Source organism: Chlamydotis macqueenii, chromosome 20 (assembly GCF_036417535.1).
Source record: "Chlamydotis macqueenii isolate bChlMac1 chromosome 20, bChlMac1.mat, whole genome shotgun sequence".
Lineage (NCBI taxonomy): Eukaryota > Metazoa > Chordata > Aves > Otidiformes > Otididae > Chlamydotis > Chlamydotis macqueenii.
In genome coordinates, this window is record NC_141575.1 from 11,868,328 (window position 1) to 11,880,628 (window position 12,301).

A 12,301-nucleotide genomic window follows, 5' to 3' on the forward strand; every position below is an offset into this window, starting at 1 on the left:
CATCTGCTGTTGTCCACCTTTGGAGACAGGACATTGGCTGAATGATCCTCCGGTCCAGTTGTGCTCCCGTGTTTGGAGGGCAGCAAATGCAATTCTGTCCCATGAATCGGCTTCAAGGTCCATCTGTGCAGTAACCCAGCCAGGAGCTAGCAGCAAGGATAGGTAACTTTGGAGAGCATTAAAAAAAATAATGAGATTACAAAAAAAAAAAAAAAAAATAAAGGCGTGATAAAACACAGATCGAAGAAAGCCTTAAGCATTATCTTTCAGGCAAGAAGATGGTCCTACTAACTAAAGTGTTAAATATGCCGCAAAATATTGTTGCAGGCTTGGCTGAACCACTGGTCTAAACAGGAGGGCTTTGTTCTCTACAGTACCAGTGTAAAGCCACAGCAACTTGGAGTAAGGAGATGAGCTCTGAGTCTTGTTTTAACATAATGGCTGTGCATCAGTCCTCTGGCCTGATGGCCGGCTTAATCGGCTCTGTCATTTTTGGTGGTGCTTCACTGAGGTGCCAGTAAATTCAACATGTAAAGGTGGGGGCACAATTTGTTTTTACGAGGGGAAGGGTATTTTAATCGGATAGTGTGTGTTTACAGCAGGTAGTCCCTTGGTTAAACAGTTTATCCGTTTGCTAAGCTCCTGTTTATTTGGATGTTGTGGCCAGCCTCTATTAGTCAGCCAGTAAAAGGGAAGCGCTGGCTTTTGGTTTTTCCCACAGCTGCACCTGAAACAGCTGCCCTGATTTGGAAGTGCAAACGGTAGGTACACAGACTGGGTACCTACGCAGAGACCAGATCAGATTCCGATAGGTGCCGAAATCGTTTCTGTGCTTGTTACAGTTGTGGGAACCCTCCGTGTGGAAAAGCTGCTGGCACTTCTGCTGCGCTTCAATGAACTGGAGTGAACTGGAAAGGACGAGGCAAATACAGAAAAACAGTTTGGCCAACCAGCCATCTTCAGTGTTTCCATTGCTGCCATCTGTCCTTGGAAAAGAGTCGCTTCTCCCCATATGTGTCTTCAAATGTTCTGTTCCTCTGGCTTTTTTTTCTTTTAATCAAGTTCAGACCTCTTGTTTTCCCCAAAAGCTTTATTTTGTGTCTCAGTTTTCTGCTCCTCAGTATCCCTGGTGAATTCTGCCTTACAAAATCTGTGGACGTAAATTGACCCATCATTAATACAAAAATAAAATAACAATGAAGAGACACTCCCAGATCCCTTTCAGTCTTTGGTGTGGTCTGTCTTAAGACCATGCCCATGCTAGTGAGGAACTTGGGCCTGTATGGGACAGTACTTAATGGTAACACGACAGATCCAGTGGTGAGGTCACGGTCTTCTCTTCACAGAAATCGGATCTGGAAATTGTCTTGCTAACACGTTTAATCCATTTCCTTGCCATTGTCTGATTCTTTCCTGCAGTACATTTGTTGGTGGTATGCCCAGTCTCTCATAAAATACCCACGCAAAAGCGCTTCCACTGTTTCCCTGAGGAATTATTCCTTGTATTGATTCTCACTCCTCAGGACATTTTTTTCCCAGATACTCAGCCTACCTTTTGTTCTTGTCTGGTGTAGTTCTGGGTTGCGTGTGTAAATTCTTTTACTGTCGACGCTTGCACCTTTCAGATGGGGTCTCCCGCTGCCTTGGCTGTGCTCGAATGCTCCCACCGCCTTGTCTCCCAGTCCTGTGGTCAAAGGTTCCCCGATCCTGATAGCTCTGCTCCAGGTACCTTGTGCCGCAACCAGTATTTGACTGGTCAGATGCCGAGATGTCAGAAGATGCTGTATCACGATGCTTTGTTACTCCAGCAGACAGCTGAGATCTGCTGCTTGAACGCATGTGTCTGCATTGTCATCCTGTGTTGTGTGAAAACCCCCGGATGCCTTTACGCACTGGGGTGCTCTTGATTATCCATTTATTTAAGAATATTTTTCTGCAGTATGTTTAGTTTACTTCTTTCTCAGACTTCCTTTATTTTTCATTCATAAGCCTGAGGTTATGCAGGGTTTCTCTGTTTCTGTGGCCTTCTGCCAAAACATTTCAATAAGGATAATCTGCACAACTTTTTAACGTATTTACCAGTTGTTCCGAGTTGTGTAAGAAAGATGGAGCCAAAGAACAGCATCTTTCCACAGGAATCTAAATAAACGTTAACTGCAAGATTTTTGTATGATGATCTTGTGAATTTTACCTTAATTTTGCAATCTTTGTTAAAAATGAGCGTTAGTCCTTTCAGTCTGGTAAGGCTTATTTTTCATGAAACCATCTGTGGTTCACTCATCACTTAAAAAAACCCCCCTGAATTTGTTTATGCCAGTCACATAAAAAATAATTAAGCTGTTGGTATTATTTCTATTTTTCTCAGCATCCAATTTCTAATGTAAACCTCTTGTTAATAGCAGGAATATTTTCCTTTCTGAAAATAAGTGTCATGCCACAAACTCAATATTAAAGAGTTTCAGGATTAAAAAATAAAAAGTTAGTGATGAAACTCACCTCTCTGTTGCACTGACATTTAAAAGTAGATTACTGGGAGAAACTGGAGGAGGTGACTGTGTAACTCGTTTATTTGTATGGCTTTACTGGAGCATTTTCTGTCTGTAGGTGTGGACAGAAACAACCAGCAAAGGCTCACCGAGACAGAATACCTCGCCTTCGTTTGCAGTGTACGTGTTAAGTAATGCTGCTGTCAGCAAGAGGAGTGGTGTGTCTGAGCCATGGTGCCACATTTAGCTGCCTACATAATATTTCTTCTGCTGTGCTGACATGGTTAAATAGTGAAATAATTTTTCCCTTTCAATTTATTTTATTTTTACAAGTATATTTTATTTCTCCTTTGTAAGATAATATTTCTTAAGAAGTGATAACGGTTGGCTGAGATTATCTGCACAAGCTGTGTGGCAGATAGGAACTGCGATTAAATTTCCTACTCTTTGGAGCTGAAATTTTGCTGCTGTAAAAGGTCTGGAAAGAGCTATAGGGAAGCAAGATGATTCAGTGGATGCCCTCACTGGAAAAGTGTGTGTGATGGGGATGTGCGTTGCCTGAGCACTCTTCTTCAGCAGCTGCCCTCTGCAAGGGAGGGACGGCGCAGGGACAGATGGTCGGTGGTGTGCAGGGTTCCCCTAGCTCCTGGGAATCGCCTCGCCTGGGTCAGTGTACGGGAAAGGTGCCTACGGCTTGTTCTCCCTTGGTTTGTGCTCACAGAGGAGCTAATGTGTGCTCACTCAGTGAGAATACGTAGTTTTTGGAAGGGAATACAAAGCCTGTGTCATGTAAGTGGACTTTGAGGTTCCCAGTTTGAAGAGTGACGCAACAATCCTTAACGTCTGTGCTGGCCTTGTGAAAGCTCCCAGCAGCCAGCCAGTGCCATTGTTCTCACCGGGAGGTGCTGGCATCAAAGGCTGTGGGAGATGTGGCTCTCGCGGTGATCTGGGTGCCCCACGCCATCAACGCGCCGGGCAGAGGAAGGTGAGTAACGCAGTTCCCGTTCTGCAGGTGGGAAATGGGGCTGGAGGGTCTTTCTCCAGGTTAGTGAGCTGAGCCAGATACAGAAATAACCACAGGTTTCAATGGCACAACCATTAAAATATTACTGAGAAACAATGAACTAATGAACCATGACGACTGTGATTCTGATTACAGTCAGATTAACGATGCTGCCCATTACCGTAAGAACTTACCCTGCGTTGTGCTCTGAGTGGCAGCCGCATCTGTAAATTCAGCAGTTTTAAGTAAACTAAACTATGACTTTTCTTTAGTGGTGCCTTGTTTGCAGGAGGTGCAGCTGTACAAGGACAACGTTACTGTCCCTTGCTTGTGAGCGCCGATACCAACTGTGGGCCTCTCAAATCCTGATGGCATGCAGCTTTCAGGAAAAGGGAACCTTTCTCTTGTTCAGGGCCACGTGAGACTCCCACTAGTCTACACGCAGTAGGAATTAAATTTTATGAAGGACAAGTCGGGAAGGTTCCTAAATTTGCTTCTGCTTGCCCATAAGTGCAGGGTGGGAATCAATAGGATGGAAACTCTCCAGTCAAAATGCTCCTGAAAATGACTGTGCTTTTCTGACTGTTTCTTCTAAAACAGTCGTATCAGCTACTGTTAATTCCTACTGGAAGAAGTTGTGTTGAAACTTGGTAAATACCATCAATACATTTTTAAAACCCTTTACTTGATTGCAAGTTAGTGCTGTTAACTGCACAACCAGGACAATTTCCAGTCCTACACATGTAGGACACACTTCATTTATTATAGACCTGTTCTGTCAAACGAGTGAAAATGGAGACGTGCACAGCAATGTGGTTCCGAGCTGCAGCTTAGGTAAATATTCCAAATTCCCTTGAAAATTGTGAGAGTTGGTAAGAATAAATAATGTGATTTAGAGTTAACTTTGGATCAAGTTGTGTTGATCAGATTTCAATAACATGGTAAAGTTTCTGTAATACTCCTAAGCACGATTTTGTAAATATTTTGCTGGGCTATCAGATTTACTCACTGGGCACAGTGATAATCTATTATTGGTGGTTTTGGAAAGGCGTTATATGCGAGATTCTTCCCGAGTCTGGAAGCAGTTTTTAATAATGATCCCGGGGAAAAGTTCTTAAAGAAAAAAAAAAAAAAATCATTCGTATACAGCATTTCTAGAGGCTGGAAAAATGAGCTGGTACAGTTTTTAGTAACAGTCTATGAGCGAGATCCAGAAAAGTCCCTTCCTGGCTGAGACGTTCATGTTAACCAAAGGGCTTTCAAAGAACGCACTGGGAAGTCATTTCAGGATACAGAAAAGTCGTAGCCTGGAAGGGGTCTGCATGCATGTGGTTTTAGGGGGGGCAAAAATCCTGTTTTCTCTGAGCTCACGCGGAAGAGAACATAATGTTCTCTTTAGAAGAAGGCCGCGTAAAGAACAGCTGCTCCACAGTGCTGCACTGTTCGGTGAGCGTGCTGTGCATCTGGAAATAGATTTCTTTTTTTTTTAACTTAAGCTGTGGTCTAAACTCGTTCACATCGGTGTGTGCAGAGTCTTGTAGTTAGCCAGTGTACACAGGCAGCACAAAAACCCCACTGTACCTGAAGACCAGCTTAACACTTCTACTTTTTGCAGCCTCCTTTCCTTTGGAATAAGTGTGTTTGCCTAAAAACTCCCTTCTCTCGAGCAGGGTATGGATTATCGATTAGTGGGCATCATCACTTGTCAGCCCTGCTATGAGGAATGTGAGATCTTGCCCTGACAGAAGGTTGGTGGCAAGGTCCTCCTTCTGCCCTTCTCCACTTGTGCAGTGATAGCTCTGCTCCTAACGAGCTTTTTGCTGCCTTAAATTTTTCTCCGTTCAGATCAGTGTAAACTTGGAAAGAAAATGTGTGAGGATGTGCACACTCATGTTACGTGCTTGGGGAGGAGGGAGGCAATCTGGAAGCCCAAACTGATGATTCCTTGGAAATTCTTCTGGAAGGTACTTTTAAAAACGTCTTCTAAGCTTTCAAATACTGAATCTGCCTTTAATTTATGAAAATAAGGTTGGCCATCCAGTTCAGGGGTTTTGCCCCTGTAACTTTCCAGTTGATAATTGACTATTTCCTCCTCTTAATTACCATAACAATCCTTTCTGCATTCAGATTACCTTAACGCCTTCACTTAATGCTTTAATTTCAGCGCACCTGTTAATGCTAAGGACCCTGTGTGGTTTGCGGAGGAGGAGTGCAAGACGACATGCTATTGATCAGTCGTTTGGTAGCCTTCCTTTTTCTTGCAGTGGAGATCAGATGCTGTACAGAGGTGCATTTGAACACCTTTGGGTGTTCATATAAGCATGAGTGGGATTGAATTATCATCTGCAAACAAACAAGTCTGTAACAACCCAAGTGAATGGAAGATGCATGAACATTTTGCTGATAGGACATGCCTAGTTTCCAAGAGTTGTTCCCCGCCGCCCTCAATTTTTGTTATAAACACACTAGTAATCTGTTGTTCTTGGCCAAAAGAACAACCGTTTATTACTGTGACTTTTCTATTCGTTTATAAAGATGAAAAACGACAGCTGATTTTGTGCTGCTTTCCAAGACCGATCAGGCAATAACACAACACCATCTCATTGCTGCAGAAACATTTGGAATTGGAAGTACATCTACTAAGTGTTTGCTTTTGAAAACTTTCTTCTCTAGCACTTTGAAAATACATCTGTGCTAAAAAAATAAAGTAATGCCACAGATAAACTACTAGGAAGTGTATGTCTCTCCGTGTAGAACACAGTAACTGACCATGTACTTCATTTTTATTACAGTGCATAGAATGACTATACTTTGTGTGTCATATCATTTATTGAATGCAGACGTAATTGTTTCTGGGTTGGAAAATAAAAGTGGTCCTGTGACATTTCAGTGATGTACAAGTATGCTAGAACTGGGAAGCAGTTGTAGGGAGGAAGGTGATAAACTCAGTTTGGGAGGAATTGTTATAAGCGTGCCAGTATGCGAAATACAGAATTTAAAGAATCTTTTAAGAGATAGGAGAGATGGCCCGAAAAGAGGAGTAGTTCAGTTATGGTAATGGTAAATTGCTCTGCATTTAAGCAAGAATTATCACGTTTTCAGGCTGCGAGACGAGTGACAAGCCAGCAGTTGTATAGAGCTCATTGACTTCCACCCTCTCGGTGATCTACTACAGCACTCAGTGGCCTGCTGCTGGAGGGGACAACTGGATGCAGACATCTTTAAAAGACGTGAAATAGGTCTGCTGTGCCAATGAGTCAGGGTAATGCCGCTGTGCGGAGTGCTGTGCCTGCGTGGGGATGTTCCATTCCAGGAAAACTTTGGACTACTGATTAGAGAGCAAAAGCTGAACAATCTGGAGGTCCAGAAAATGAGATTTGAGACAAGAGGTGGAAGAGGAATGATTCGCTCTGATCAGGGGAGGGTGTCATAATGCTGCTTAGCTATTTGAAAGCTAAAAGAAAAGTAAGCTGTTGTTTCTGAACACTTTGAACAGAAATAATGAAGAGTAGAGTGGAGTCTCTTGGTGAGTATCAGTGTTGGAAAGGTTTTAAGACTGGATGTAGATAAGTGTCTGTTGAAAATGGAGGAGCTACAGTTGATTCTGCCTTAAGGCATAAGAGGACGAGGAGATGAGCTCTTAAAGGCCCTTCCAGCTCTGCCCTTCTCTGATTCTCATAGCTAGATGTTTTCATACCATTCATTGCTGCCACCACAAGTGCAACTGATTACCTACCACCATAGCAGTGTTGCCAGGCAAATTAAGTGACATTTTGTATACTCAATACAAGCTTATTGCCAAGAATTTTCCAACTTTTTCCAGTATGAAAAAATAAAGCAGCTCTAGAGCAAACAACTATATCTGTATTCCATTTTAAATTTGGTCAAACTTGCATTCATCAGAATATAAGAGTGTAAAGGATGTGGAAAGAAGGGTATTGTCCACCCAACCATCTGGAGGAGAATATAAAAGGTCCCTGGAGATGCTGCATTGTGCAATAGCTAAAGCTCATGACTTACCTTCAAGAGCTCTAGATAGATAGAAAACATGTGGAGGGTGAAAGGCAAAATGTAAACAGTAAGCATGAAAGAAATAATAAAGCTAGCCTGGGTGCAGCATGATGTTCTGACTGCGAGATCCAGCAAGTGAGGATTGCATTACTCAAACAGGAAGCTGGAGGAATGTTTCTCCAGCGCCTGTCTTTCAAAATCCTGGAAGCTGAGCATTATCAGCTAATTGTTAGGCTGGGCTGATAACGAGGAGACATTTGTCCTCTCGCTGCAGTGTTGCCATTCCTAGGACAATCGGTAAGAGCCACAAATGATGTGCAGTTTATATTCCCTCAACAGTCCACTTCATGAGCAACCAGCCTGAGCTCCTGCCTGCTCTCCTGTTTGGTCTCACAGGACCATGTCGGAGTCATTGGTTTGGTCTCTCTTGAAGCCTGAAAGAGACAACCAGCACTTCAGCCCCAAGAAAGGGAATGTTTATTGACCATTTGGGCTGATGGATCTCCTCATGAAAGCCATTTGGAAGTCAACAAAACCAGCAGTAATAGATGCCCAGATGATGAAGTTGTACCTGTCACATGAGCTACACAGAGAAACAGGAGCTTCTGACTGATTTTTCTCCAAAGCTTTCTTAATTATAATAGCTTTCTGTTAAATAGAAACTCAGAAAGGTGAAAACAGAATAGTTGGTCTTTGGCTGTTTTGCCATCAAAGCAGCTTTTGACAGCAGCATTCTTCATCCAGTAAGAAATCTGCCCATTGTTGCTCTGTCCGGATTCTGTGGGTTTCTATGCAACGGTGATGAGAGAGGCACCAACAGCTCAGTGATGCAGTGGTGCTAAAATGTGTGTTGTATCAACTCTGCCGCACACCGATGCCTTTGTGGGGCATCCAGCATGAAGCTCATGTTCCACCTTCTCCCACTCTGTGCCTTCCCCTGTTCTGCCCCCTTTCTGACTTCGGGGCGATGCTGCAGTGGGGTGTTCACACAGAGGGCTGAAGGCCCTTTGCTTTCTCTTGCAGCCAGAGTTGGATGAGAGCTGATGTGTGCGAGGGATCTGATACCCACTAGCCTTTGCTGAAGACAGTGGGAAGAGGGCTCTGCACTGAGGTGGAGGATCTTCCGGCGCAGGAGAAGGAGTAGCAAGGCTGTAGCACTATCCTGCAGCGTGTGCTCTGCTGTGGGATGGAGGCCCTGGAGGGAGACCTGTTTCTCCTGCGCAGTGAGATTTGCTGTGGAATGACGAGTTAATGGTTACTGCTTGTTCCGTCTCCTAAACCTTAGTGCCCTGCCCAGCAGGATTTTGTGGTATCCTAACAGGATGCGGTGTTTTAGCTGGACTTGTCCATAACTGCTGTGTGCCTGGTAGGGAGCTGAGGGCTCTGGGCGTTCCTCGTCCTGGAGCAGCAAGCAACGGTCCAGGGTCCTTTCGGGAGTTGAACACATCCTTACCCAGAGAGCCAGCCACTCTGGCAGTGACCGTACTGGTCCTTCCCGGGTTCAAGGTTAGGTGCTCTCTCTTGGAAGGGCATTGTGTGGCCAGTGCTCTGGCTGCCTCCCATCGGCTGGATCCTGCTCTGCTGCTGTGCTTTCTCTATTGAAAGATGTCCAGCATTGTGGCCAGTTTGAATATCTAAAGTTTCTGCTGTGGTAATGAGAGTGTTTTGGAAACTGTGAATATTTAACTCTGATCAGAACTGCTTCTGCCCTGAAAATCTGAGCTGTTTATGTTGAAATCTTTGAAGGAGACTGCTTGCTTTTGAAGACAGTAAAGTGAATGATGATTCCTAGCAGTGGTTGCACCTCCCTCATGATCTCTGGCGTGGTCTCACTGGCTCTTCCAGGGGGCTTTAAGCTTTTTGTCTACCGGAGTATTGCAGTACGCGTGCTTCCAGACATGGGACAGGACCATGCAGCTGTGGGTCTCCCCACTTCTTCATACTGTTTTTTTACAGGGGGCAGTGGGTCAGTTAACCATTTTGGTGCATTTGGCAAGGGGGATGCTCTTGTATGCAGAGGTGTCGCTTTAAGATCTCAGATGTCACTTAGAGGATCTGTACAAAAAGCCATTAGAAAAGTAATTATAAATATTCTTTTTAGAATAAAAATCAATTTAGAAGAGTCAGAAAAATATGTTCAAACCAAGTTACAGCAGATTACAATCTATTAATAACTTTAAAGACATAATAAAAAGCTATGCATTAGATGGCAAACACTGTCTTTTTCTGTCTGTTTGCTTATAATTTGGCACTGAGAAATGTCTGTTTGCAAAAAGGCTAAATTAGTTGTAACTCATTTTGCTCTAGAAGATGATATGAATATAAAATAACAATTTTCTTTCTCCCTTCCTGATGGCTTACACTTACTTGTTTCACTAACATATATCCTGTCTTAGAAGTGATTTATCCTTTCTTCTTCCTGGGAAAAATTCCATCACCGAAGTATTTCAGTTCAATGCTGCAGTGATGGCTGTTGTCATTATTTTATACCCTGGGGTTTTTACAGAGTTCTCTAATGCCACGCTGCTGATGGCTTTGTTTTTCCTTTTGTCTGAGCCTTCAGAATGACGACAGTGAACCCTCAGTGCCTTCAGGTCTCGGTGGGACCTGACATTTGGATAACCGGGGGAAAACTCCTTAGTAGAGATCTCAGAGTTGGCCATTTGACTTGGATGCAGGAATGAGTGTCTGGAAGCACAGGGAGATGATTTCCTTGAAGAGGAACCCTGGAGGAAGCTTCCTGGTGAAGAATACAGCTCCTGGTGCTTTACCTTTGAGGAACACTTAAGACACCCTGGGTGAGCCTAAGACCTAGAGGGCTTACAAACAGGAGTGCTTAATAGGTAACTGAAGTCATAATTGCAAAATAAGCTTATAATGCTAAATAATAATAGTGTGTAGTTCCTGAGGATCAGCAAGCAAATAAAGATGCAAATGATCTTTATAGCCTCCTTCTGACCAAAATTAATTTTCTTTGCCCACTCTCCAGTCCTGTCAAGTGTCTCTGTTACATCACGGCAGAGAAGTCAGAGACTTTGTGGTTACTTCGGGCAAAGGCTGTGTGTGCAGACACGCATGCATACGCCGCCATGCACAGTATTAATGGCCTTTGTGCATGTCCTGCCAGGATGCTTTGTAGTAAGAGTTCAGTTTGTGTTAGCTGTAGTGGTGCGCTGCGGTGGAAGAGGAACAGGCTGTTTCGTTATCAGAGTTGGATAAAATGGAGATGAGCTGCCAGGAGTTATCTGTGTGTTGATAATACTGCATCCTGCCGTCCGCTAACCCCATGAGGTAAATATGGGGAGTCAGAAATGAAGACTATAAAATAATAACATCATTTAAGTAGGAAGAGACCTCTAGAGATTACCCTTGCCTCGTCTCCTCAAGGTTGGACCAACTTCAGTTATACCAGGTTCCTCAGGGACAATGTTTGACAACTACTATGAACTTTTTTTCCCCCTAATATCTAATCAGAATTTTCCTGGTTGAGACTTGAGTCCATTGCTCTTCAGCTTTGTACAAGCTTCATCTTGAGAGCACTCTGGGAAGAGAAGCAGTTGAGATTTTCAAGCAGAAAATAAAAGCAGCCCCGTCCATTCCCTGTTCACACTTGGATCCTCTAAGTGATGGTGCCAAGGTACGTAGCGATGCCAGCAAAGTTTTGTTTGCATCTGCCAGCAGCAGGAGAACATTTATAAGCAAAACCATTCTAATTTCCTTATTTTGTTCAGGTCTGTAGCTCACCAACAAAGTTTAAGGAAATGGCAGGGAACTAGAGGCTTGTTGCGGGGTGAGTGATGACAGGCAGACTGGAGCCCTGAACACTTTATTGTTCTCCACTGACTGGATTTCTGTACCGCACGCAGTGAACCTTGTTGTGGAAGCCAAAAGGAGGAATTACCCTACACCTGTGGTTTTGATCTTTGTTGGAGTGAGGAAGAGGATGTGTCTGCTTCAGCCTGCCATTTCTGATTAGCTGCCCCTCAGGTGGGGTTTCCCCGGTTACGCTGCTGCTGCAGAGCGCTGGTGCTACGCGCAGCACGAGGGCAAGTGGGCTCTCGTTATCCAACAACCTGTGTTTTAAACAAGAGCAGCAGTGAAGTAAAGAGACGATCTGTATGGTGCATTAGCATTTCTTACTGAGTCAAAATCACTTCTAAAAATAACTGCCCTGCCTGCCACGTCTTCTCAGCATTTCATCCAGCAGATCAGAAGTGCAGTGGGCAGATACTGTCACACTTCCATGAAAGGTTTTAATCCGATGGTGTTTCTCACACAGGAATTCCTTCCTTACAGCTGGATGAAAATTTCTCTGAAGCTTTACCTGAAGCCACTTGGCCACATCCCCTTCTCAGAAGTGGGAAATCACATTAGTCCTGTTTGTAGAGGAGTCGCCTTTGATTTAGTGTGGTGAGTCTGATAGAAGAGGAGAGGTGTAGAAAATGGCTTATGGTGTACATTAGAGTAGAAGTTTTCTGTGTCTCGTAATCTTGTGTTGAACACTGCCAAGCATTCTTATTTTATCAGGTAGTAACTGTTGTTTCTGGCGAGATATGGCTGATGAAATGCACAGCTTGGCTTCTTGTGCAAAGGGAGCCCTTCTTAGGAAGCGGGGACTCCTGCAGCATGAGTAACTGATTAGTACCGGATTGCAAAAACTCATAAAATGATTTGGAGTTGGTTGGAGAAGTAAGAAATAAAATAAGAAACTAGAATGAATTGCAGATGTGCATTGTAGATTTTAAACTGGGAATCCTAAAACCACTTGCCTAAGTTGAACCACATTAAGGGCTTGAGAAAC

General features: G+C 43.7%; 1 protein-coding gene across 11 annotated transcripts in view; it reads left to right on the forward strand.

Annotated features, from left to right (window-relative positions):
• EXD3 (exonuclease 3'-5' domain containing 3) overlaps positions 1 to 12,301 on the forward strand; it is a 285,931-nt gene that overhangs the window by 27,328 nt on the left and 246,302 nt on the right. The window contains exon 1 of one of the 11 annotated variants that reach the window (XM_086763460.1): positions 3,337 to 3,471. The exons of the other annotated variants lie outside the window; for them this stretch is intronic. The gene's annotated coding sequence lies outside the window, so the exon portion shown is untranslated. Of the gene's footprint in view, positions 1 to 3,336; positions 3,472 to 12,301 lie in introns of those variants that run through there. 11 annotated transcript variants of the gene reach the window in all.